Here is a 24327-nt window from a genome sequence, read left to right as displayed (position 1 = left end):
GGGCCACTCTAATACTTGGCAAGAAGACTGCATCCCAAGAAGTCTATGCTGTTGTTGGCCTATGCACTGCTTTACTTGGCCACCCAGCAATCAGAGCCCTGTGCCTAGTTATAGCATAGAACCAGCCACCATGGACCTGGAACCAGAGATCAGGAAGAGGTTCCCAAAATTATTCCAAGGACTTGGGAAATTAGAGGGAGAAAACCACATTAAATATATACCAAATTCAAAGTCATTTGCTTTGTTGACACTTAGGAGAGCCTCCCTCCCTTTACTGCCCAGGGTAAAAGCAGAATTAAGCTGCATGGAGCAGATGGGTGTCATTTTCAGAATGGACACCACAACTGAATGGTGTGCAGGCATCATAATGATTCCCAAATCAAATGGCAAGGTTTGTATATGTGTAGACCTTACCAGGCTCAATGAGAATATCTGTAGAGAGTGACATGTATTCCCATGTGATGAATGCTCGTTTGGACAATTTAGCAATCTGTTCCATCTTGCATTTAGCTGTGACACTTGGAGTACCTTTCCCAGACCTGAGGGAGAGCTCTGTGTGGCTCGAAAGTTCTGTGTCTCTCTCAACAACAGACGTTGGTCCAATAAAAGATATTACCTCACCCACCTTTTCTCTAATATCCTGGGACCGACATGGCTACATCTATATGCACACGGTGGAGGCTCATGGCAGAGATATTTTATTCCTGTTGTATGATGCTGTTTAATGTAAAGTTTGGATAAAGGTTTTATCATCCTTCTCTTTTAAGAAAGGGAGCTGTGGGGTTAGTTTAGACTGACCACTACGGGGCATACAGCAAGGCAGTAAACCAAATATGAAAATCTTAAATGATTATTTTTAACCTTCTTTTAAAAATATATCATTAAAACAAACTACTGAATCTTTGTTTTGATTTGAAGACTCAAATACAGACAGATGATACAATGTAATAATACAACCCTTGAAATGCTTGACACACAACAAAGACTAGGATTTGAAATAACAAGTTCAACTTGATTTATCAGGAACCAATATTGTGGCCAATATGTCTCCCTCTTCCATTCATTACGGTTGGACATGGGCATGTGCCCACTAGAAGTGAGATATATGTCCTTTTAAAAATCATGTATTTTATCCATAAATAGGACACTGGATGATATGAATAGCTTTTAATTTTTTTTTCCACTGTGTGCTTAAGGAAAGAGATTGTGATAACGCAGAAAGGAGCATGTGTCATCACTGCAGGAGCATTTGTTTAATGGCATTCATTTACATAAAAATATGCATCATAGTAGGAACAATTCAGAAACTCAGCAAACAGCTTGTGATTTCAAGAAATTGTTGATAATGCTAACAATTTGCCCTGGTAAAATGCACTCAGCCTAGTTTGCATGATTATTTTGCTGGCATAATTACCATGCTGATTCATTCACTACCTACATTCACTAATATCTTGAGCTGTCATCTTCTTTATTTCCATTCATTCACAGGCAACCCTTCATTTTACAGGGAACACATACATTTTCAGAATAACCTCATTGCTATTTAGTATGGAAGTGTAGGACAGACAGTGATAAGTTTGGAAGTGTATGTACAAGTTTGGAAGTTTATAGATGAGGGTAGGAACACATTCGCCTCTGGTTAGGAAGAAACTCTTTGGACCAGATTCTCAGTTACTACAGCCTGGAGACACAAAGGTCTTATGTGTTGCACTGCAGCATTGCAACACCCAATTCTCTTAGGCACCTAGAAAATCACTCAGGCTTTATAGATCTCACTGATGTTCCAGTGAGACATACTATAGTCCAGTGCTTAGGACGCTCACCTGAGAGGTAGGAGAGGTTTAAGTCCCTTCTCCTCATCAGGCAGAGTAGGGAATTGAAGTGGGGTCTCCCACAGCCTGGATGAATACCTCAACCACTGAACTAAAGGTCATAAGGGAGTTACTGTGGTTTAGGTGCCTAAGTCCTTTGGTGGATCTGGCCATACGTTCCTGTGCTTGGGGAAGGAGGAAGGGAGAAAGGGACAAAGGTAGCTTTAAGTCACCAGTGTGCTCCCCATATTCTGGTTCAGCCAACCCCTGACCAGCCCTGGTAAGTTAGAATGTCTTAGTGCTACTTTAGCTGTGCTCTGATCCCCTTGGTATCTCATGAGCCCTTAGACACAGATAATAGTCATAGCACTGTGTGCTGTGGACAGCTTTACCCAGTCTTGTTTTCCCCCAGCCCTGACAGTAGGCTCAAGTAGGAGAGCTCATATAGGTCCCTTAAATCAGCCCCACAGACTCAGAGTGGGTATTTTCAGAGCACTGGTTCCACCATGTAATTCCCCTTTATATTGCCTTTGTGATGTAAAAGAGTCATAGAAATAATCATGCCCTATAGTTAGAATCATAGAATACAAGGGTTGGAAGGGACCTCAGGAGGTCATCTAGTCCAACCCCCTGCTCAAAGCAGGACCAATCCCCAATTTTTGCCCCAGATCCCAAATGGCCCCCTCAAGGATTGAACTCACAACCCTGGGTTTAGCAGGCCAATGCTCAAATCACTGAGCTCTTCTACAAAAAGCATAGACAATCTGGGCCATGCTCATCCCTAGTGTATGCCCACTGAGGTCAACAAAGTCACAAATAAGAGAAATTTGGAATATAGGAACATAGGAATTGTCATACTGGATGAGACTGGGATCTATCTAGTCCAATATTCTGTGTCCAACAGTGGCCAGTACCAGCTCCTTCAAAGGTGTAAATCTCCCATAATGACAACTAAGGAATAACTCCTCTGTACAGGAGGAAGCCCAGGCGATAGTACCAGGCACCACCAAAAAGTGGAAAACACAACAACAACCACAAACACAACAGTCTCTTTAATACTCTAACCTTGAGACAATCAGCCCTTTTCACTCAGGGTGAAATCATGGTCTCACTGGGGTCAACAGCAAAAGTTCCGTTCATCCTCCTCTTAATTTACTGAGTTGATTTTCTTATGAGGGAATGGCTTTCCAATGAAACAGGGCGCTAAAGTGTCAGCATACCAGCTCTTAAACCGGGCCTATTTAGAATCTTAGCTGTGTGAGGCAGGGATCATCCTTTTTGTTCTGTGTTTGTGTAGCAAACAACGGGGTCCTGATCTGTGACTATGGTTCTCAGATCCTACTGCAATACACATAGTTAAAATAGTTCTCTCTTTTTCTTCTTGTTTCGTAATTCACATTAAACAGCTTCAATATCTATGATAAGACTTCTAGTTATAGCACTTCTTATTTATTATTTATCATATCATTCAGTTCAGTATAAATGAGGAAGCTGACAAAATGCTCTCCTCAGAATAATAGCAAACACGTCATTACAAGTTGAAAGTAAGCAAGTGTGTATTTAACACCCACTTGTATTTAAATCTGAACCAGTATATTCTAAAACACTGGCTAGCTCTGTGATGAAGAAAACATGGTTTTAACTTTGGACGATAGTCATGAAGTACAACAGTAATTTCCTATATTATAGGCTACAACAGGCAGTAGCTGTGAGAGGAGCTCGTCTGACCTTCTTTAAAGAAGAGGATTTCGAGTCAGAATAAAGTGACGAGGAAATATTGAAAAGATTAACAAGTCAGTTTGCAGTAGAAATGAAAATGTGATCCTCCTTTTAATTACCCTAATGTCTAGACACAGTGTACACATAACTAAGAGTTCAGTATATTTATTTCTACAAAACAAAAAATTGTTCTGGTTTGCCAAATTAGCTTCATGAACTTTTATTGAGAGAAAGCCCAGCAAAAATATTAGTAGAGGATAATAAAAACAAATCTTAAATTTTCTGCGTATTTTAAAGCTATTACAATATATTTTCTGTGTCAGTGCTGTTAGGTCTCAGCATTAGACCTGCATCCATAATCCTGCTTACAACCCTTTTTAAGAGTAGTTGTTCTCAAGTTTGATTCTTGTGTTACTAAACCTAAATCTAAAACCTGAGACAGTACAGTCTAGTGTTGGGGAAGGGAGCCCAGGAACGACTACGTTCTGATAGCAGCCCTGTCGCTGGCTTGTTGTGTGGCCGTGGGGAAGTCTCCTCCCATCCCGCCCCCCGTAAAATGAAGTTAATACTTATCTACCTCAGAGAGGTGTCATGACAATTAGTTAACATTTGTACAGTGCTTTGGATATGTAAAGTACAATGGGCTAAATTGTGACATAGACTGCACACCCATGCATGGGAGTAAGGTGGAGTAAGAATCCTCTGTGTGGACTAATCAGAGAAAGTGGGTGGGAATGAGTAAGGAGGGGAATGGGAATAACCTTCTTTCTATTCCCCAACTACTGGTTTGGGTGATGTAGGGTGTCATAATTTACTGCTCATACAGGCCAGAAACAAATTCTACTCCCTTAATCACTGCCCTAGAGCAAGTGGGAAGCAGGGAGAAAACTGTGAGACTGAGGCATAATGTGTCCTTCAGCCACTCTAGTGGTGGTGCAATTTACACATCACCCTTTCTTCCAGGCTGTGCATAAGGCATAGGATTTGGGTTTGTTTATGATATTCTGGACAATGTTTGGACTTGAACATAAAAAACTGAAATTTTAGCCCTGTGCTAAAATTACACAGGATCCCTCCCAATGCTGCACAAAACAAGTTTTTGAAAACATCCCCCTTCCTAGCCCCAAATGGTTGTCTCTAATCTAATTGCCAGTTTTCCACCCTCACTCATGTTGGATAGTCCCTTACTGTGCATGTCATTTTACTGAAGCCAGTATGCAAAACTGAGCTAAACTCTCATATAAAGGGACTTTCCAATACTTCTTGTTTCTGTTTTGCCAAGTTGTTAGATATTGTGAGAAAAGCCTTTCTGGTCTCAACCCAAGCTTGCAGAAATGCTGGGGAGGGGGAAGTTGTTTGCATTTTAATACAATTTTCTAAAGCAAAATAGCGCTTTATTAGATTATAATGTCCTTGGTTTGTAAAGTCAATACTTATGCCATTGGACATAGTTTAGTTCCAAGTACAATCCCACTGGGTGAATGGAGTTACCAGTCATTTTAATATCCATGTTATAACAACACCCATGAATATAATGTCACTGCCTTCCTTCCTCCAACAGACCTCTGACCTCATTTTAACAAACAGATCCTGGTCCCGATCTCATAGAAGTCAATGGTAAAACTGCTCATAGATTTCAATGGGAGATGGCTCAGAGCCTAATTGAAAGTCATATACCTCTAGCATCACTTACCATATCACTGTTTCGTTTTCTCCAATGCACTTTAAGTTATCAAGCACATGGCATCCACCATGAACAAACAGAAAAAACAACATTAATTTAAAGCCCATCTCAGTCCAAAGGCTCTCAGAAGCACAGCAAGATTTTATGGTTAGCAAAACTAGAAGCTGCTTCCTATTGCAAGCACTTACCGCACTTTCTGTTGTATGTATGAGTGATTCTATAGCCATCAAAAATCATCACCGTCCTAAGGAGTTTAAGCCCAGTTGTCAAATATGAAAATCAGGCAACACATCAGACAACTCAGCTGGACAATACTGTATGTTAGGATTACATTATATCGGGGACAGGTTTTTCCCCTGGCTTCCTGAATGTCTGTCTCATCAATACCAGGCTGGTCATTTTGAAATACTGAGTATCTTGATCATTATTGCTTAAATAAGGCTTAGAAATATTAGGAATATGCATTTTCCAAGGTTCATCTTTACAAAGGTTTTAATTGGGCATTATTTTTTGCCAGTTTCTAAATATTGTCGTTCTCGGATTATGAAGCCCACATTACTGGCAAACAAATGTTGAATAGAATATTCTCATAGAAAAGCTATGGCTCTTCTTCAGATATTTGTAATAATTTTCTGATAGGTATGGAATTTTGTTTCTTGTTCCTTCCGTTCTTCATGACATTTGAGAACAAAGAATGTTTTCATTTTCTCATGCACCTAGAGCTCCCTCTAGTGACATGCCAGGCAGGAAGAAATTTCAAAAAACAATTCTTAAATAACCAAACTTTGAAGGCCACACATACATCTAAGGTTTTTACCCTTCTGGACATGGGCGTCGTCTTAAATATAAAACTCATCCTATAACTAATTACTATGTGTTCATTTCAGTTGAGATCATATTAAATCTCATGATGTAATCGGTCCCAATATAAAAAGAATAGTTCAGAAAATTCCATAAAACAAAATGAAAAAATGGTAAAGGGGTCATCAGTTTCATCCAGGCTGGGAGTCTGGTTGAATGTATTTATTATGGTTATTTATTGGTTTTTTTTTATTCTGGAGGAGATAATTTGCTTCCATAATCACTAGCAGACTGTAGGCTACATGTGTCCTTTTTACAGGCTCGACTTGCCCATCTATATTTCAGAGCCTTTTTTAATAACATGGAATAACTTTGATTTACTGTGTCTGTCCCCCAGTTCTTTTCTCTCTAAATCTGATGACTTCCTACACTATCGACATCAGTGATGCTGCATAACTAGGAAAGCAACAAATGGCTCCCAAGAGATCCATTGCATTATTTTGAAACTCCTGCACAGTCTGCCAGTTCTAATTCACAAATTCATGGTTAATTCTGGACCAACCACGGAGTGGTACCAGGCTTGTTAATTTATTACTATTTTGCATAATTCTGATGAGTGCAGCATGTTTTTACAAGCAATGGACAAGTCAAATTACAGATTTAGGGCCTGATGCTGCACACGCTTACTTAGGTGATTCATTTTTAATCACACTGTCCTAGTAGTATAGTAAATGGAACTAGACACATGCACAAGGGTTTGCAAGATCAGGCTCTTAACTCTACTGTTAATCACATCACTCGAGGAAGTACTGATTTGACTTCAGCCTTGCAGCTGAATCCACATGGACAGACCCTTTTGCTTACATGGAGCCAGTTGGGTTCCACATGGATGCTGAGGTCTGCCATACACAGTCAGCTTCAAGATCAGCACCGTACAATTTGGGACTTGCAAAAGAGATGTCACACAAGCACCGAAATCAGAGGATTGGCCAATAGTGCAGCTTCATTCTTAGAATCCCAACCTTTTAGATGCAATACTTTTTCAGTGACATACCTTAGCATGGAAGATTCCATAATTAATGAACCAGGAATTAAGATGTCTAGGATGCCACTGGAGAAAGCCCTAGTCCAAGTCTCAGCAAGTTCAAGAAACACAAAATGTGAAGACTTTTTAAAAGCATATGGGATGATGGTGCTGAAAGAGAAGAGCTGCTTTGCTTCAACCACAGCATCCACTATGTACCCATGAGTGTAACTCTTATAGAGGTTTGGGAAGGAAGGAAACCAGAACAGTAGCAGCCTGATAGGGTACTTGCCTAAGATGTCAGAGACCCAGTCCCTGCTCTATCATGCTGCCACATCCTGGATGAATGACCTGAACACGAAGCTACCGGATTGTCAGGGTTGGGTTTCTGCTATTGGAGCTATTCAACTTTGTATAAATAGCTACCAGAGCAGGGATTTGAACCTGGGTCTCTCCCGTCAGAGAGGGAGTGCCCTAATCAATGGGCTATAGAGTCAGTCACTCTCTCTTTAGTCCAATGAATATTGAATTATTCATGCAAAGTGGAAGAGCTCTACCAAGAGAGGCTGAGCGGCTCAGCTAGAGACTGATTCTATTGTCTGGCAGTTGAGGTGCTCACTTAGGATACAGGAGAACAGCAGAGCAGGGAGTTGAATTTAGGTCTCCTACCTCCCAGGCGAGTGCCCTAACACAAATCAAAGGCCTGTGCTATGACGCAGGAGACCTGGGTCTTACTCCCAGCTTGATCACTAAGGGTATGTCTACACTGCAATAAAATGCCTGTGGCTGGTCCATGTCCACTGACTCAGGCTTGCAGGGCTATAAAATTGCTGTGTAGACATTTAGATCTGGGCTTCCACAAAGGGAGAGGCTGTCAGAGCCTGGGCTCCAGCTCAAGCCTGAATGTCTACACTGCAATTTACAGCCCCACAGCCTGAGCCCCATGAGTCCAAGTCACTTGACATGGGCCAGTCACAGTCAGTTTATTGCATACCCTAACTTGCTGTGTGATTTAGGGCAAGTCACTTCACCCCTGCTTCTCCCCTTCCCTTTTGTTTTTGCTTAAGGGACTTCGGAACCCAAGTCCCACTGACTTTCATTTTATTTCTCTTTAGATAATCTTCAAGGTAGGGACTGTTTCATACCACATGTCTCTATAGTGCCTACCACAATGGTACCAAATCTCAGTTGCACTACAATAATACAAACAACCAATGTTGCAATGTTGACCATGCTGTAAGCCTAAGGAGATTTTGACCCCAGATATAATATTCAGCAACAGTATGTTTAGACGTGTTGTACTAGTGGGTAATTTTATGTTCTAAGGTTTACCATATGCCATGATGTAGCAAATAAGAAATGCAATTGCAGTTCATAAGATAGAGCACACATTCCACATACTTTCATCATAGTCTAAAATAGATTTCTTAACTTGCTACTATGTTGTGGGTATGTTCCTCCGCCCCCCCCCATTGAAATTCTGGGCTTACACTGAATGAAATTCCATATATCCTACCCCCGTACCACAGTTGTTTTATCTGATTATGTGAGGATACATAATATTCAGAAACAGTAGAATCTATGCTGTACACTGTGAATGTAAGTGGCTGTATTTGTGCCTCATGTCTATATTTAAGCTCAGCACGATCTAACAGACTTGAATGGCTCTGATTCACCACATTCTGTATTAAGTAAGAGAACAATTTGTTGATCCTCTGCTGTGCAGTCAAAATACTGATACTTAAAATGTACTGCTTACTGTTTCAGAAAAGCATTTGGCACAGTGGAGAGGCAACGTTTTCTGGGTTTTTAACAAGTGATGAGTGAACCTCAAAAGGTTCAGCAGTTTGGCTCAGATAAGCTCTGTAACGTTTGGATCCTTATCTGAAGCTTATCCAAATCTTGTTAGGCCTAATTATATGTCAGCATGAGAAATAAAAGCAAGGTACCTCAAGTAGCTTTACATTCAGAAGCTACAGGAGACCAAGAGCAAGGAGGCAGAGAAGAAAAATTAAAATTAGTTCTCCTGTATTTCAGAATGGCTTATAATTTTTGAAGCATGTTTCTCCTTAATTATTAAAAGTAGAAGGAGACTGCACCTGTACTTGCAGTCCTCGTCCATAGTGAGTGTTCTGATAACACCGTTTTGCTACATATTTATTACAGAAATATGTAGCCACTCTGATACAATTAAGTTCATAGTAGCAGCTGGCAAATGTTATCTTCGTAAAGAGAATCATTGTAGAATATTCCTGCCGCAGTTATGGTATGAATTATAACTAAAATTATAACTTTATACAGTGAGTAAACAGTGGTGTAAGAAAGAGAGTGTGGTCACCTGTGAGCAATGGTTAGCAGAGAGGTGGGACACAAAGGGAGTGTGCTTTTACACCCAATTCATCAACAAAATTAAACATATGCTTAAGTCTATTCCTATTCAGCAAAGTGCTTAGAAATATGTTCAAAGTTCATTGTGTGTTTACACTCTATGCTATTGAGGAATGGTTTGCTGAATCAGGGCCTCGTGACCACACACGACGGGGCCATCAGTTTAAGATTCTATGTGAGAGATATAGAATGGGGCTTACTTCACTGTATCAATAATTTTATTTCAAACTAAGACACATTTCACTCAGCACGGATGAATCTGTAAGAGTTCTGTGTAGCATTTTTCCACAGAAAATTACTTTGTTGTTTTGGCACAGAAATCTATGTACCTTGTCCCCCTGTTGAGAATCAGCTGGTCAGTGTGGGACCTGGAGCTATGTCAAATATTCAATTTGGAAGCTGAAACACTTGAAATGTGCCCCATTTTTAATACTTCAGTGCTTCTGTGAATATTCAGTGTTCCCTTCAACATTTATCATGGCAGTGAACATTTTTCTGAAGAGTTGTGTGCAACCTTTTTTGGTACTATCTAGAAGTAGAATTTTCAATAGCACCTAAGTGATGTAGGTGCCAAATCCCATTAGTTTTTTAACAGGACTTAGGCTCCTAAGTCACTCAGGTGCTTTTGAAAAGCCCACCCCTTGATATCAGCATCAATTTAAATGAAAGAAAAGGAGGACTTGTGGCACCTTAGAGACTAACCAATTTATTTGAGCATGAGCTTTCGTGAGCTAGCTAGCTAGCTCACGAAAGCTCATGCTCAAATAAATTGGTTAGTCTCTAAGGTGCCACAAGTCCTCCTTTTCTTTTTGCGAATACAGACTAACACGGCTGTTACTCTGAAATTTAAATGAAGCTATTCTTGGTGCACTTTCAAGTTCAGCTGAGTTTTGTTGCACTGTATTTCTTCGCGTTTCCATACTAGATGAGTCTATACAATGTCCTTAGGAGGTCAGCAGAAGCCATTTTGATTCATTTTCTCAACTGCAAAACATGCTGTCACTGAATCAATCAGATTAAAACCTTAGAGACTGTTGCTTTCCCAGCACTAGCTACTGTACAGCCTTTTATAACCATCCTGTCTGTGGATCGTTTCCCCCCGGTATTTGACATTCCAATCTCATCTTGCTATATTATTACACTAGTCTGTAAGCACGCAGTTGCAGGAGAACCTGTTCCATTGTGCTGTGCAATTAGAGGCCTAAGGACAAATTCACTGCTGGTATAAGCAGGCGGAGCCTCTCTGACTTCAGTGGCGCTCCATAAGACCTGTGGTACCTGTTAAGCCAGGCCTTCACTTCTTTTACAGCAAATGAATGCCAAATCGCCCCCAAAATACACTAATTGAACACTCACCCTGATTTTCTGACTGACTTTTAATACCGAATGGGTCACTCATACTACCATTTAAAACAGCATTGAATTTGGCTAAGAAGTTTCCGTAGGTCTGAATTTAGTGCATCCAATACCCATATCATATATAAAGGTCTGAAGTGCTGGCAGATGAAGACCTAATTCCAGCTAGTGGTACTCTAGTCAAGCTATACCCAGATTCCCACGCTCCACTCACAATACCAGAATAGCTGGATATGTCTCCTAAAATGGTCAGCAGTAAGATTGTTACCAGTATTGATATTTCTTAGGCTCCATAGGCCATGAAGACTAGTGGAGAGGACACTGGACTGGCACTTTTCCAGCTCTGCCACTTACCTAGTGTGTTATACCTTTCCTGTCTAATTAGATTGTAAGCCTGTTGGACCAGAGACGCTCTATTGCTATGGCCTGGTCTACACTAGAAAATTAAGTCAGCTTGACTATGTCACTCAAGTGTGAGAAAAATTCCATACCCCTGGGAGGTGCAGTTAAGCCAACCTAACCCCTGGTGTAGACAGCACTGCTGCTGTGCCACTGTAACATTTCAAATGTAGACAATAAATCCAGTGTTTGGGGGCCAGTAAATCCAGTATAGACACTACCTACACCGATGGGAAGGGTTCTCCTGTCAGTAATCCACATCCCCAAGAGGCAGTAGCTAGGTTGATGGAAGAATTCTTCTGTTGACCCAGCACTGTCTATGCCGGGGGTTAGGTTACTTTATCTATGCTGCTCCGGGATGTGGATTTTTCACATCCCCGAGCAGTCGCTGGGTTGACCTAACTTTTTAGTGTACACCAGGCCTAGCACAAGCTAAGCAGCTATAACACAGGTTTAAACAATTGTAAGGGTTCGCACAGCATTTTGCACTGCTTTGTGTTTAGACCAAGCTTTAACATACAAGAAACATAGAGGAAGTCATTATACATGGGCCTCACACATGCTTGTTAGAATATGTGGTGTACCTCATCCAGTGCATCAGATGCCCCAGCCACATTTGCCTATACTCTTGAATGAACTCACACAGAAAAATGATCAAAGACAAAAACACCCTATCACTCATGGGCAAACACTCTTTGCAAAATGATCCCTCCATGTGACCTCTCTGTCCTCGTCCTCAAAGGAAACATGCACAATACCTTCAAATGATGAGCCTGAGAGTTGAAATTCATAACTTTACTAGACACTAAATATAATAGATTCAATAGAGACTGGCTTTATGTCTCTTTACAACAATCTGAAAACCACCAACCCTCCTTTTTCCTATGACTAGGAAATGGCCCACGCCATTGTGAATGAGACTTTGCAGCATGTCTTAATGACTACGTTTAACCATCTGTTCCATCTTGTATTTAGGTGTGACATTCTGATTGCCCATCAGGGACATGGGTCTGGAAAGCCAGTTCACAGGGCTCTTTAAAGGCTGCAGGCTGCAAACTGCCACTTTGGGACCTTCCAAGTATTGTCAGAATAGGAGCTGAACTCAGACAGAGAATCCCAGTCCTGGAAGCTGATTGACAGAATAATGGTCCACAGCCCCTATTTAAATCCAACCCAGGATCAGGAAGTTGTTCATGCAATGGGGATCCACCTTGCTCTGGCTCCTTGACTTCTTGCTATACTGACCAAGCCCAACTCTGGTTATTGATCCATGGTTCTGCTCTCAAGTTTGTCTCCTGTGTCTGAGCTCCTGGTAACCTGACCCTTCCTGCCTCCTAACACCCGACTCCCAGTTTTTCCCTCTGGCCTGTCACAGACTCTGACCTCCCAGTATCTGACTTGGCCAGACTTCCAACTCCTGCTTTGACGACCAGGTCAGACTGCCCACATCCCAGTTCTGACATTACCTTTCCCAGACTTGAAGAGCTCAATGGGTATGTCTACACTACAGTGTAATCCTGTGCTTGAGCCCATTCTCCAGGCTAACCCCTCTTGCAGCTACACTGCAATTGTGCAGGCTCAGGGCTCAGAACCAGGGTCCCACAACTCTGCAGAGCTGGAGGGTATGAGCACAAGTCAAGCCAGGACCCATGGTTTGAGTCCTGTTGCCTTGCAGTGTAGCCACAGCCCTGCTTGACTCGGGTCCCAGGAGTCATCCAGAAGTATCTCACAATTCTATGGGACAATTTCCTTAGTCCTCTCTATCCCAACAATTTACAATCCACTCTATTGAAAATGGAAGTCACACCCTCTTTGCAAATGGAAGTAGTTCAGGTCAGCATTAACTCTTTCTGCTTTGACCACCCATCTAGAAGCACACTGTCAGAGAGTGTCCTGGGTTTGCAATGGAGAGTGAACTCATCAAGCCTTTTGCAAAGCAAGCTGCTTCCTGGTAAGGTGCAGGGCAGGCAGTAAAGTTTCCCCATGGTGTACCATTGTCCTAGAAGCTAGAGCAGCCTGTAGTGGGGCAGTTACACCACTCCTAGAAAAAAGAGTAGGCTCATTGGAGGAAGCAGCCACAGCTCGGCCATGCCCCAATCAGGCCACATCTGGCCCTGTTAAGGGTCCAGGGAGGAGCTGAGTCAGTCTCTCTCTAGCTATAGAGAGAGAAGGACCTGGCTGCCTGGGAGCTAAGCAGGGTACCTGAGTGGAGCAGGGCTGGGGAAAGGCTAGAGGAGCTGGGGAGCTCCAGCCTGGAGAACCCCCAGAATGCAGGTCTTGCTAAAGGCTGGGAAGGGTACTGGGGTTGCAGAGGTGCAGCCCAGGGTTAGGCAAAGGCAGCAGGTCCAAACCCCTCTTGCCAGTGATGAGTGGATTGCAGACTGCAGTCTGCCCCAGTGAGCGGTGGCTAGATGGTGACTGACAGTAGCAGCTGAGGCAAGGTGGGGATAGAGGGTTGGGGAGTTCCCTGAGGAGGGAAGACCCAGAGATTGCAGGGGTACTACAGCGGGCAGAACCCTGAGGTAAGGAGCACTGGGGGCCTGAGGCAAGTGGGAAATCGGCCAGCAGAGGACGCTCCAGAGCTGGAGAGCTAATTCCCAGGATGACCAGCAGGAGGCGCAGCACCAGTGAGTCGTTGCTTCACTACAAGGCCACATTTTGTGGGACAGGTGGGTGCTAGGGGCTCTGGGATATGGTTACTTTGACTTGGGTCTGCACACTGCACTGTAGACACTAGAGCCCTAGGTTCAAGCATGGATCAGAAAATTCCTAACCTAGGGTTAAAATACAATGTAGACACTGGTGCCCAGGGTTCCCAAACACAGGTCAGATGACTCAAGTCACATTAACCCTGGGCTTACATTGCAGTGTAGGCACACCCTGTATGCCTCAAAAGCCTACGTCTGTCTCTTCCACCACCAGAAGTTGGTCCAATAAAAGATATTATCTTACCCACCTGGTCTCTGTCTCCTATCCTGAGACCCACATGTCTACAACCACACTGCAAACTTTAAACAATATGAGCTTTTCTATAAGATAGAAGCTTCAGAGATGGATTCCACCAAACAACATTGGTTTGCAGGCAGCATAGTGCTGGACTTACTGAAACACTGTTTGTGGGATTTTCAAAAGAGCCATAGGAAGCTGAGTGACAAATTCCTATGGAATTTCAGCTGGATTTGGGCACCTCCCTCCCTTAGGGCAGGTCTACACTACAAACTTGGATTGGTATAACGATGTTGCTCAGGGGTGTGAAAAACTGAGTGAAATGGTTATACGGACCTAACCTTTGCTAGACATTGCTAGGTCTATGGGAGAGCTTCACCCATCGACATAGCTACTGCCTCTCGCTATACCAACAGGAGACGCTACTGCGGCACAGCTGCACTAGTGCAGAGCTACCCTTAGGATCTTTTGAAAATCCCACCTTTCAATTCTGAAGGGAACTCATTATAATTTTTGTTCTGGAGCCCCAAACTAATGAGATTAAATGTTTCATGCCCAATTTCCAGGAAAGCATCTCCTGAATATGATGCAAAAGTATGAAAGAAGCCACACTTTAGAAGGACTTCCTCATTATAGCTATGCTAAATGAGCCATTTTTCCTCCCTAGTCCTGCAAATATTTGCTATCACACCTGAATTTTATAAACACTTGCACATTTTTGGACACCGTTTTCCTTTATTATTCATTCAAAACTTGAAGGATTTAATTAATTAATTCTCAGTAATTTCCAATATTTACATGAAACGCCTCCCCCTCCCCCCCCGTGAAGCTCATGAATATTTTGCAAGTTTTACCTATTTCAAGTATTTACATGAGACATTTTCAGTCAGGAAAACCAAGTTTGGGGGTAGGCAAAAATAGAAATAGATAATTTACAAAGGTAATATGAAGCTCTTGCTGCCAAAAAATCTGCCTTTCCATACCATGGGGAGAAACAAAATAAAAATAAACCACCATCTCAGGTAAATCTGAAATACATTTTCTCTGCTATGCAAATGCGATGAAACATGAATATTTCACTCATTTCCTAACAGAATGTTGAGAATCATTAAGAAAGGGATAGATAATAAGACAAAAAATATCATATTGCCTCTATATAATCCATGGTACAATAATAATCTATATAATCTATAATCCATGGTACACCCACATCTTGAATACTCCATGCAGATGTGGTCTCTCCATCTCAAAAAAGATATATTGGAATTGGAAAAGGTTCATAAAAGGGCAACAAAAATGATTAAGGGTATGGAATGGCTTCCATATGAGGAAAGATTAATAAGACTGGGACTTTTCAGCTTGGAAAAGAGATGACTAAGAGTGGATATGATAGAAGTCTATAAAATCATGACTGGTGTGGAGAAAGTAAATAAGGAAGTGTTTTTTAATTCTTTTCATAACACAACAACTAGGGGTCACTGAATGAAATTAATAAGCAGCAGATTTAAAACAAACAAAAGGAAGTATTTCTTCACACAATGCATAGTCAACCTGTGGAACTCTTTGCCAAAGGATGTTGTGAAGGCCAAGACTACAACAGGGTTCAAAAAAGAACTAGATAAATTCATGGAGGATAGGTCCATCAATGGCTATTAGCCAGGATGGGCAGGGATGATGTCGCTACCCTCTGTTTGCCAGAAGCTGGAAAAGGGCAACAGGGAATTGATCACTTGATGATTACCTGTTCTGTTCATTCCCTCTGGGGGACCTGGCAATGGCCGCTGTTGGAAGACAGGATACTGGGCTAAATGAACCTTTGGTTTGATCCAATATGGCCGTTCTTATGTTCTTATGTTCCCAAACTGAGAATTTTGCCCTAGACTCCAGTTATCCAATATATAAATACCAGACAAATAGCATTGGGTCTTAAATGCCCAACATGTCCAATGGGAGGTGCAGTGGGTAAGTAGGACCCAGAGCCTTACTGGTAAGCATTTGATCTTTCCACATCCATGTTTTCTGATTTTTAAATTTAAGAAGTACATTTGTTTTTATCTTGCCTCTTTTGTCAATTTTCTCCTCTTTTTCATTGCGTGTACACTTTTCAGCCAGCTACATAATGCATTAGATAACCCACGTTAATGAAGACCATTTTCCAGTAATTTACAAAATTTAGGGACATTTCCTAAATAAACTGAATGATAGTCAAGAGCAAAGATTGGTACAGCTTTATACATAATTTTCTGTTCAGGTTCTACAGGGCCCCATCTCTGGCCCCCTTCTCTGTCTTTACATCTTGCCTCTGGATAATCTCACACACAAATACAAATTCAGCTATTATCTATAATGACGATCCACAGATCTACCATGCTACACTGAACCTGTGTCCTTCTGTCTGACCTATACTCTCAACCTGTCCCTCTGACATATCCTAACGGGTCTCCAGCCATCAGTTTAAATCCAACATGGCAACAACAGAACTACTAATCTGTCCCCTAAAATCATCCCTCCTCCTTAGCTTCTCAATGACTTTGGGCAACACCACTTTTCTGCCTGTCACTCAAGCCCATAACCTGGGCATAAGAAAATCATAGAAATATAGAGCTAAAAGGGACCTTGAGAGGTCATCTAGTCCAGCCTCCTGCACTGAGGCAAGACCAAGTATATCTAAACCATCCCTGACAGCTGTTTGTCTAACCTGCTCTTAAAAACCTCCAAAGATAGGGATTCCACAGCCTCTCTTGGAAGCCCATCCCAGTGTTTAACTATCCTTATAGTTAGAAAGCTTTTCCTAATATCTCACATAAATCTCCCTTGCCATAGATTAAGCCAATTACTTCTTACCCTACCTTCAGTGGATAGGGAAAACAATTGATCACCATCCTCTTTATAATAGCCCTTAACATATTTGTAGACTGCCATTAGGTTCCCCACTCAGTGTTCTTTTCTCAAGACTAAACATGCAGAGTTTTTTAACCTTTCCTCATAGGTCAGGTTTTCTAAACTTTTTATCATTTTAATTGCTCTTCTCTAGACTCTCTCCAATTTGTCCGCATCTTTCCTAAAGTCTGGCACCCAGAACCAGACACAGTACTCCAGCTGAGGCCTCACCAGTGCCAAGTAGAACAATTGCCTCCCATGTCTTACACACAACACTCCTGTTAATATACCCCAGAATGATATTAGCCCTTTTCACAACGTTGTCAACTCATGTTCAACTTGTGATCCACTCTGACTTCCAAATCCTCTTCAGAAGTACTCCTAGCCAGTTATTGCCCAGAACCAGGGTCTGCAGCAGAGTAGTCTCTGGGCAACCTAACAAGCACCACCCACCTGTAGTAGGCTGCCTGATTCGCTCCACCACCTGATTGGTGGGAAGAGTCAGCAGACCAGCTCTTAAGCCCAGCAGCAGCACTTTGTTGGCTACTCAAAGCATTTTCCCATGGCTGTGATAGCTCTTGTGCCTACTTGTTCCCAGTTCTTGCTCCTGCCTTGGACCCTTCCCTTACCCCTACCTTGCCTCATTCCCAGTAACCCCGCTCTGACCCTCAGCTACAGTTTCGGACTGTGGCTCTGACCCTTGGCTTTGGAATTTGGCCTCTGACTCTGCTTCTGACCTCTGGCTCTGTCTCCTGGCAACTGACTCCTGCTCTAACCACTAGGCACTACTGCCCGTGTATCAGTCTCTGACCGTTATTCCCCATTTTGTAGTTGTGCATTTGATTTTTCCTTCCTATGTGAAGTACATTGCACTTGTCTTTATTGAATTTCATCTTGGGGATTTCAGACCAACTCTCCAATTTGTCAAGGTAATTTTGAATTCTAATCCTATCTGCCAGTGCGCTTGCAACCCCTCCCAGCCTGTTGTCATCTGCAGATTTTACAAGCGTACCCTCCATTCCATTAACCAAGTCATTAATGAAAATATTGAATAGTACTGGACCCAGGACTGGCCCCCGTGGGAACCCCTAGATATGTTCCCCTGGTTTGATGGCAAACCATTGATAACTATTCTTTGAATATGGTCCTTCAACCACTAGTGCACCCACCTTATAGTAATTTCATCTAGAACACATCTATGTAGTTTGCTTATGAGGATCAGAATTATCATCTTCAATTCCGCCCTGTCTCTAGATCCTCACACCCAGGTTGTTTATAAATCTTGTTGATTCTTTCTACATAACACCTCCAAGGGCTTGTCTACATTACCCGCTGGATCGACGGGCAGTAATTGATCCAGCAGCGGGGGGGTCGATTTATAGTGTCTAGTCTAAACATGATAAAGCAACCGCCGAGCGCTCTCCTCTCTACTCCGGTAATCCACCGGAGCGAGAGGTGCAGGCAGAACTGACGGGAGAGTGTCAACAGTTGACTCACCGCAGTGAAGACTCCCCGGTGAGTAGATCTAAGTACGTCGACTTCAGCTACGTTATTCACGCAGCTGTAGTTGCGTAACTTAGATCGATCCCCCACCCCAGGGTAGACCAGACCTTTTAAGAGAAGGCTTTTCACATTCTCATCCAGGCTTTCATCATCTCACTCTCAATTTCTGCAGTATCCCCTTCTCTGGCTTTGAAAAATGTGATCTTTTCCCACTCAGACCTCTTTAAAATGCTGCTGTCAAGATCATTTTCCTGGCTTGTTGCTTTGACAATGTCATCCCCCACTTTGCACTCCCCAGTGGCCCCCCTTTTTCCAATGCATCAAATAAATGCTATATATCTTCACTTTCACTTTCCTTCACTGCCTATCCTCCTCCTACCTATCATCTCTCCTATGCTGTTGTTGCTTTTACCTCTGAATTGACCAGTACTGCCAGCCATCGCTGCCCACTTGTTACATTGTCAAACAAACACGGTTGTGCTTCCTCGCGTGGGAGAAGCTCACCATAAATATCCACAAAGCTACCTCATTGTCCTGTTTAAAACTCTCCATTTTTGTGCTGCCCACAATAAACCTAATAATGAGTGGGCAGTTGGAGTGCTATGATCACTGCCTATTGTACTGACAAACAGTGACTGATTGTGCTCCCTGATCTGTTTCTCTGTAATGCTCCCATTATCTCTTTTCTTGTACCTAGATTGTAAACTCTTTGGTAACAGGGACTGTATTTTTGCTCCGTGTTTGAGCAGCACCTATCACAGTGGGGTCCAGATCTATAACTGGGGCTTCTATGTACTACTGCAATATAAATAAATAATAATAATAATAACAAAAAATTATTTCAGAGTAGCAGCCATGTTAGTCTGTATCCACAAAAAGAAAAGGAGGATCTCTAAGGTGCCACAATTCCTCCTTTTCTTTTTGCAAATAAATTATTTGTGGCTAGAGTTCTTAGCCATAGGTTGAATAGCTTCAATTCTTATCAAATTCTACATTTTTTAGTTTAGACCTATCGATCCAATCCTACACTAGTTTCTCTCATAACTAGATCTACGATTTGCTTAACTAACAGCATTACATTTTTTGTAAGCTGTTATATACTGTCAGTGAAAGCTACTCGTACCTCTTGTCACAGCTGCAATCATTGTAATTATGTTATTAGTGCATTAGTTGGCTTCATTCTGGAGCACAGTGTTTGTTCTCAATAGATGTCTTATGGTTGAAAGGCACCATTTAACTATGAGTCACCCTTTATTGATGTAATCATTCTTACTTTATGAACTTAGATAATTAATATAAAGCTTGTCTGTGTGCAGCATGGGCAATCTCACTTTGGCAGGGTATTTTTTTCCAGCAGAAACCTATTTTCCAAACACTAATTTCATGGTTTTTTCTGCATCTATCTGCTACAGTCTTGTTTATATTTCACTGACATGAAAACATAAGCAGTTCCTTACACTTACTCGTGTTTATCTGTCTGTTAGGGACTAGCAAGCAATCTTTAGAATGACCCAATATAGCCATCATCTCCTCCCTTAACTGCTAAATGCCCATCATGTGCTGTATCTTTGGCCTCACATTTGCACTGCCTTTTTGATGAATATTTGCTTACCAATTACTATCGACTGTACGTATTCTGGGTCGAATTCAGAGTGGGTATAAGTAGTGGCACTTCTATTGAAGCCTGGGGACTACGTTTAAAGTCTAAGCCCTAAATGTCCTGAAACTGCTTAACTGAGAGATCTCCTCTCTCCCTCTGCCATACTCCACAGCTGCAATCAGCAGGGATACTCAAGCTAGGATCTCTTCAGTCAGGAAAGGGTTCTCAGGGAGGTGCTAGGACTCTGGAACTTGCTCTCTACTTTGGGAGCAAATATACCCTGAATTTGATGATATGCCAGGCGTGCTGCAAAAGTCACTACTTTGACAGCATTCTGTGAGAAGAAAGAAGATATGCAGATTGGGTGAGGGACTTTTCCATTTGTCGGGTTTGTTTTTGTTTAGCAATTCATTGGCTGGCTGAGGTAAATAGCTCTCTCCTGTGGATGACTTAATGCTGTTGCAGGCAAAGATAACTTGTGTATATAGTAGTATTTAATGCTGCTGGGTAGTTAACCCTGTCTGGTATGTTTAATTAATTCAGGGTACTCAGAGCTTTTGTAGGGGCATTTTTAGTTGTGAAATCCATAAATAAATAAATCAATCCTGGTGTGACGTCACCAAAATCAGTGGAGTTACGGGAATAGCTCTAAGACTTGAGCCTCTTACACAAGGTGTGCATTTGGCCCAGTGACCTTAGTGATGAAAATACAATTGAACATCTCTGACTTTATCACTGTAGCCCTTCCCTCTTCTCACCCCACTCTCTTTGTCTGTCTCACTCATTGCATTGTGTCTGAAATTAGACTGCAGTCCCTTCAGGGCAATGACCTCATTTTTATTTGTTCTGTAAAGCCTTTAGCATACTTTCGGCATATATATTACTAATAATAAACATATTATAGGAATACAATGTAATAGAAGATTGTCTTAAGTTGTGCAGGGAGTCTGAATATTTATCTACTGATTTTATTTTTAATCTGCGTTCAAGCCTGCTGACACAATTGACATAAGAAGCAAAATAAGCAGGAGAGTGAATTTTCAAGGCCTCTCTACTTGAGAAGCAATCATAATAAGTTACTATTGCCACAGAAGAAGAAAAGAGAGGAGAAGAAATATGGCAGTGTTTAAAAATAATTGTTAGTAATTCAAATACCAAAACTAACCATTAAAACAATATTTACCTTTTGTTGTCTATATCTATCCTAAGACAGCAAAAGTGACACACTTTCCATTTCTTTTCTCTAATATACTTGAAACAAATTCTGAAATTACTCTGTTTATCTCTCTGATCTTACTGCCTGATGTCTCACTGCTTTCTCAAACTAAACAAACTAGATTCATCTCTGGTGTAATTCTTTTGAATTCCATGTAATTACACCAGGGATGAACTTGTCCAAATGTGTCTCCACGTTTAATTTCATTGACAATTCCCACCAGGCTCCTTCCTTCTCATCCATGGAGTTAAGACTCCAGTCTGTCCTCCTTCCCTACGCTCCCACTAAATCCTATGCTTCTTCCTCTATGCCAGCACTAAAATCCACCCCTTCCTCTGTTCCTACAGCTAAAACCATTAGATTTTTCATCTTGTCTCCAACTCATGCAAACTACTGAAAAATGCTGCTGCTGGAAACTGCTACCCTATCCTCCAACTTCAGCCATGACATCCAGCTCCTTGGGCAACTCAGTTCACTTTCAAATTCAGACCCTTTGTCCTCACTTTCATGTTTCTATAAAACTCTTTCTGTAATCACATCTCAGCTCTGAGACCCTCTGGTTTTCCTTTTCAGAACCTACTCTGTACTTGCTCCTCTTTCCTTACTGCTAGGGCAGAGTGCGAAAGGGCAAGATAAGTCACTCAGCCACTTGGTTGAAAAGTGGAGAGAGTTCCTGATGGCTCAGAACGAGTTAGAATGATGGTGAGTCACTGACAGGGACAGAGTAGAGGTCCTAATTGGGTGAGCTGAGTAAGTGGGTTAGATGAAAGTCAAAGAGGCAAGATGCTAATCCATGAAGAGTTCAGAAGAGCAATTTTAACTAGGATTCAGAGCTCTATAGGAAGCCGATGAAGATGACAGGAATGAGGTGGAGAGATGATATGTTGTTACTTCCTAGAGCAAGACATTAATCTGGCCATGTTATTATGGAACTCCAGAAAATTACAGTACCGGGCTTTACAAAAAAAAAAAGATGGAATTAAAAAAGTTAGGGCAGAAGTGAAGTAGGGCTTGACCAGTAATTTACGCACAGGCACACCCAAAATGGTAGTAGCAGCAAGATATACTGACCGGGATGTCTATCTCAATATTCACTTTCCATTTCTTTTTATCATTATATTCTCAGTCTGTCTAGTTTCTTTCCCACTTAAACAGCATTTTTTTTTCTTTTTTCGCTAGCTTCCCATGTTTGAAAGTTTCTGTACAAGAGTTCAAGGAAGAAATATTGGGGGAAATTCTTCTCCTAGTTATATCCATAAAGGGTAACTGAAACCAGAACTTGCCTCATGCTGTGTAACTTCACTGAGTATCTTCAGTGTGCATTGAAGATAATGCATTTGTTCCAGAGTACTGATGTGTTCGTAAAATTGCAATACATTCCTAGCATCTGTCCTGCCATCTGTGATTACAAAGCAGTTCAATCTCTATATATGTTATACGGATTGATTTCTGGAAAGAGATCTTCTGATGAGTCAATTACAATGAAATAATTTCAAGCAATTAATTAATATGGTTCAAAAATGTTGCCTGCCTATGTAATAAAAATTCCTGGAGGAAGCATTAATTAATAGAGTTAATTTGTGGGTAAACAGAAAATGCTAAGAGATGGAGTTCAGCTAATATTCCCTATTGTACTATTGCAGAAATAATGGCCTAATAATTATAACAGGCAATGAAAGGATACATATAAATTAGCTTCAACAACCCCAAGATACTGCCACCTTGTCAAAGGAAAAAAGTGAGGTTAAAAAAAAAAAACAGTTTTAGACACTATGATGAAGACTGAAATGATGGTTAGTGTTAAATGAAAGCAATGCTTGCCAAAAATCCTATGGCCCGGAGGAAAATTGTGACACAATTTAAGAGGAAAGTAAAGTTCAGAATGTTAAAGTTGGAACAGATCATTTTGCTATGGGAAACGGATGGCAGGGTAAAATGAAAGCCATTTTAGAAATGTGTAATTAATAACAATCCTGAGTTTCCATTAATTATACAGCACTTAGTTTCAAGAATAACGTAGCTCCATCTAATGAAAACTATAAATTATCCTTAATCACACATTCTGGTCTGCATACATTTTTAACATTATCAAATCTTGTCACTGTTGTAGACTGAAGGCCCATTTTATATACACACACACACCATTAGCACGACTGTCCGTTTCTTGTGCGATATTGAAATCCAGGAAACTGCAGAATAAAAAATCCAAAACATGTCCAAAAGCTATTCCTTCAAATACAGACAGCGATTCATAGATGTTAAGGCCATTCATTCTGATCACACACACACTGTTCAGTTTCGCAAAACTGCCTTTTAAAAACTCTATTGTCAAATGGTAAATAGAAGGACCTGGGAAACAGATGGATCCTTTAATTGTTGAGTTTTAAAAAGTCCTTAAGACAAATAAACAGCCTATTTGGATGCTGTTTTAAGAGGCAGAGGATATTTGCTTAAAATATTCGCAAGGGACTATCTGTTAATGTTGAATAAATGTCTCTATAGCTACATTTTTACACTACTTATGCAAACTTATAAGCAATTGAGAGTACAATAAATATTACTGCATTTAACATGTTCTCACCACGTTGTAGGTGCTGAAAATAATACATATTTTAATATCTCCTATGATACCTTTTTGCACCACAAAAATAGAAGCAGAGTACAAGATATATCCCTGCAGCAACACCAGGGCTGTTTTTCTGTACAGGCACCAAGAGCTGTCATGTTTAGTTCTCTGCAACAACTGTGAAACAAAAATACAACACTGCATCTAAACTAGACTGAAGGAGGATGTAACTTGTGAGAAGCTTTCATCTGTGTCAAGGGCATAAATTAGGCTAGGAGCAGACCTGGCTCAAGTCATGATGGGTAATACTAGATTTCTTATACCATGCTCACAAAGCATAGCTCCCTCCAGAGACTAGAACAAACAAGCGGGAGGACTTTGAACTTGATTTTTTTTTTCAGTTCCTCTGCTGTGCACTGAGGTAATATAGAATG

The sequence above is a fragment of the Lepidochelys kempii genome, chromosome 1 (assembly GCF_965140265.1).
Source record: "Lepidochelys kempii isolate rLepKem1 chromosome 1, rLepKem1.hap2, whole genome shotgun sequence".
Lineage (NCBI taxonomy): Eukaryota > Metazoa > Chordata > Testudines > Cheloniidae > Lepidochelys > Lepidochelys kempii.
The sequence above is the reverse complement of the archived record's forward strand: the minus strand, read 5'-3'. Positions refer to the sequence as shown.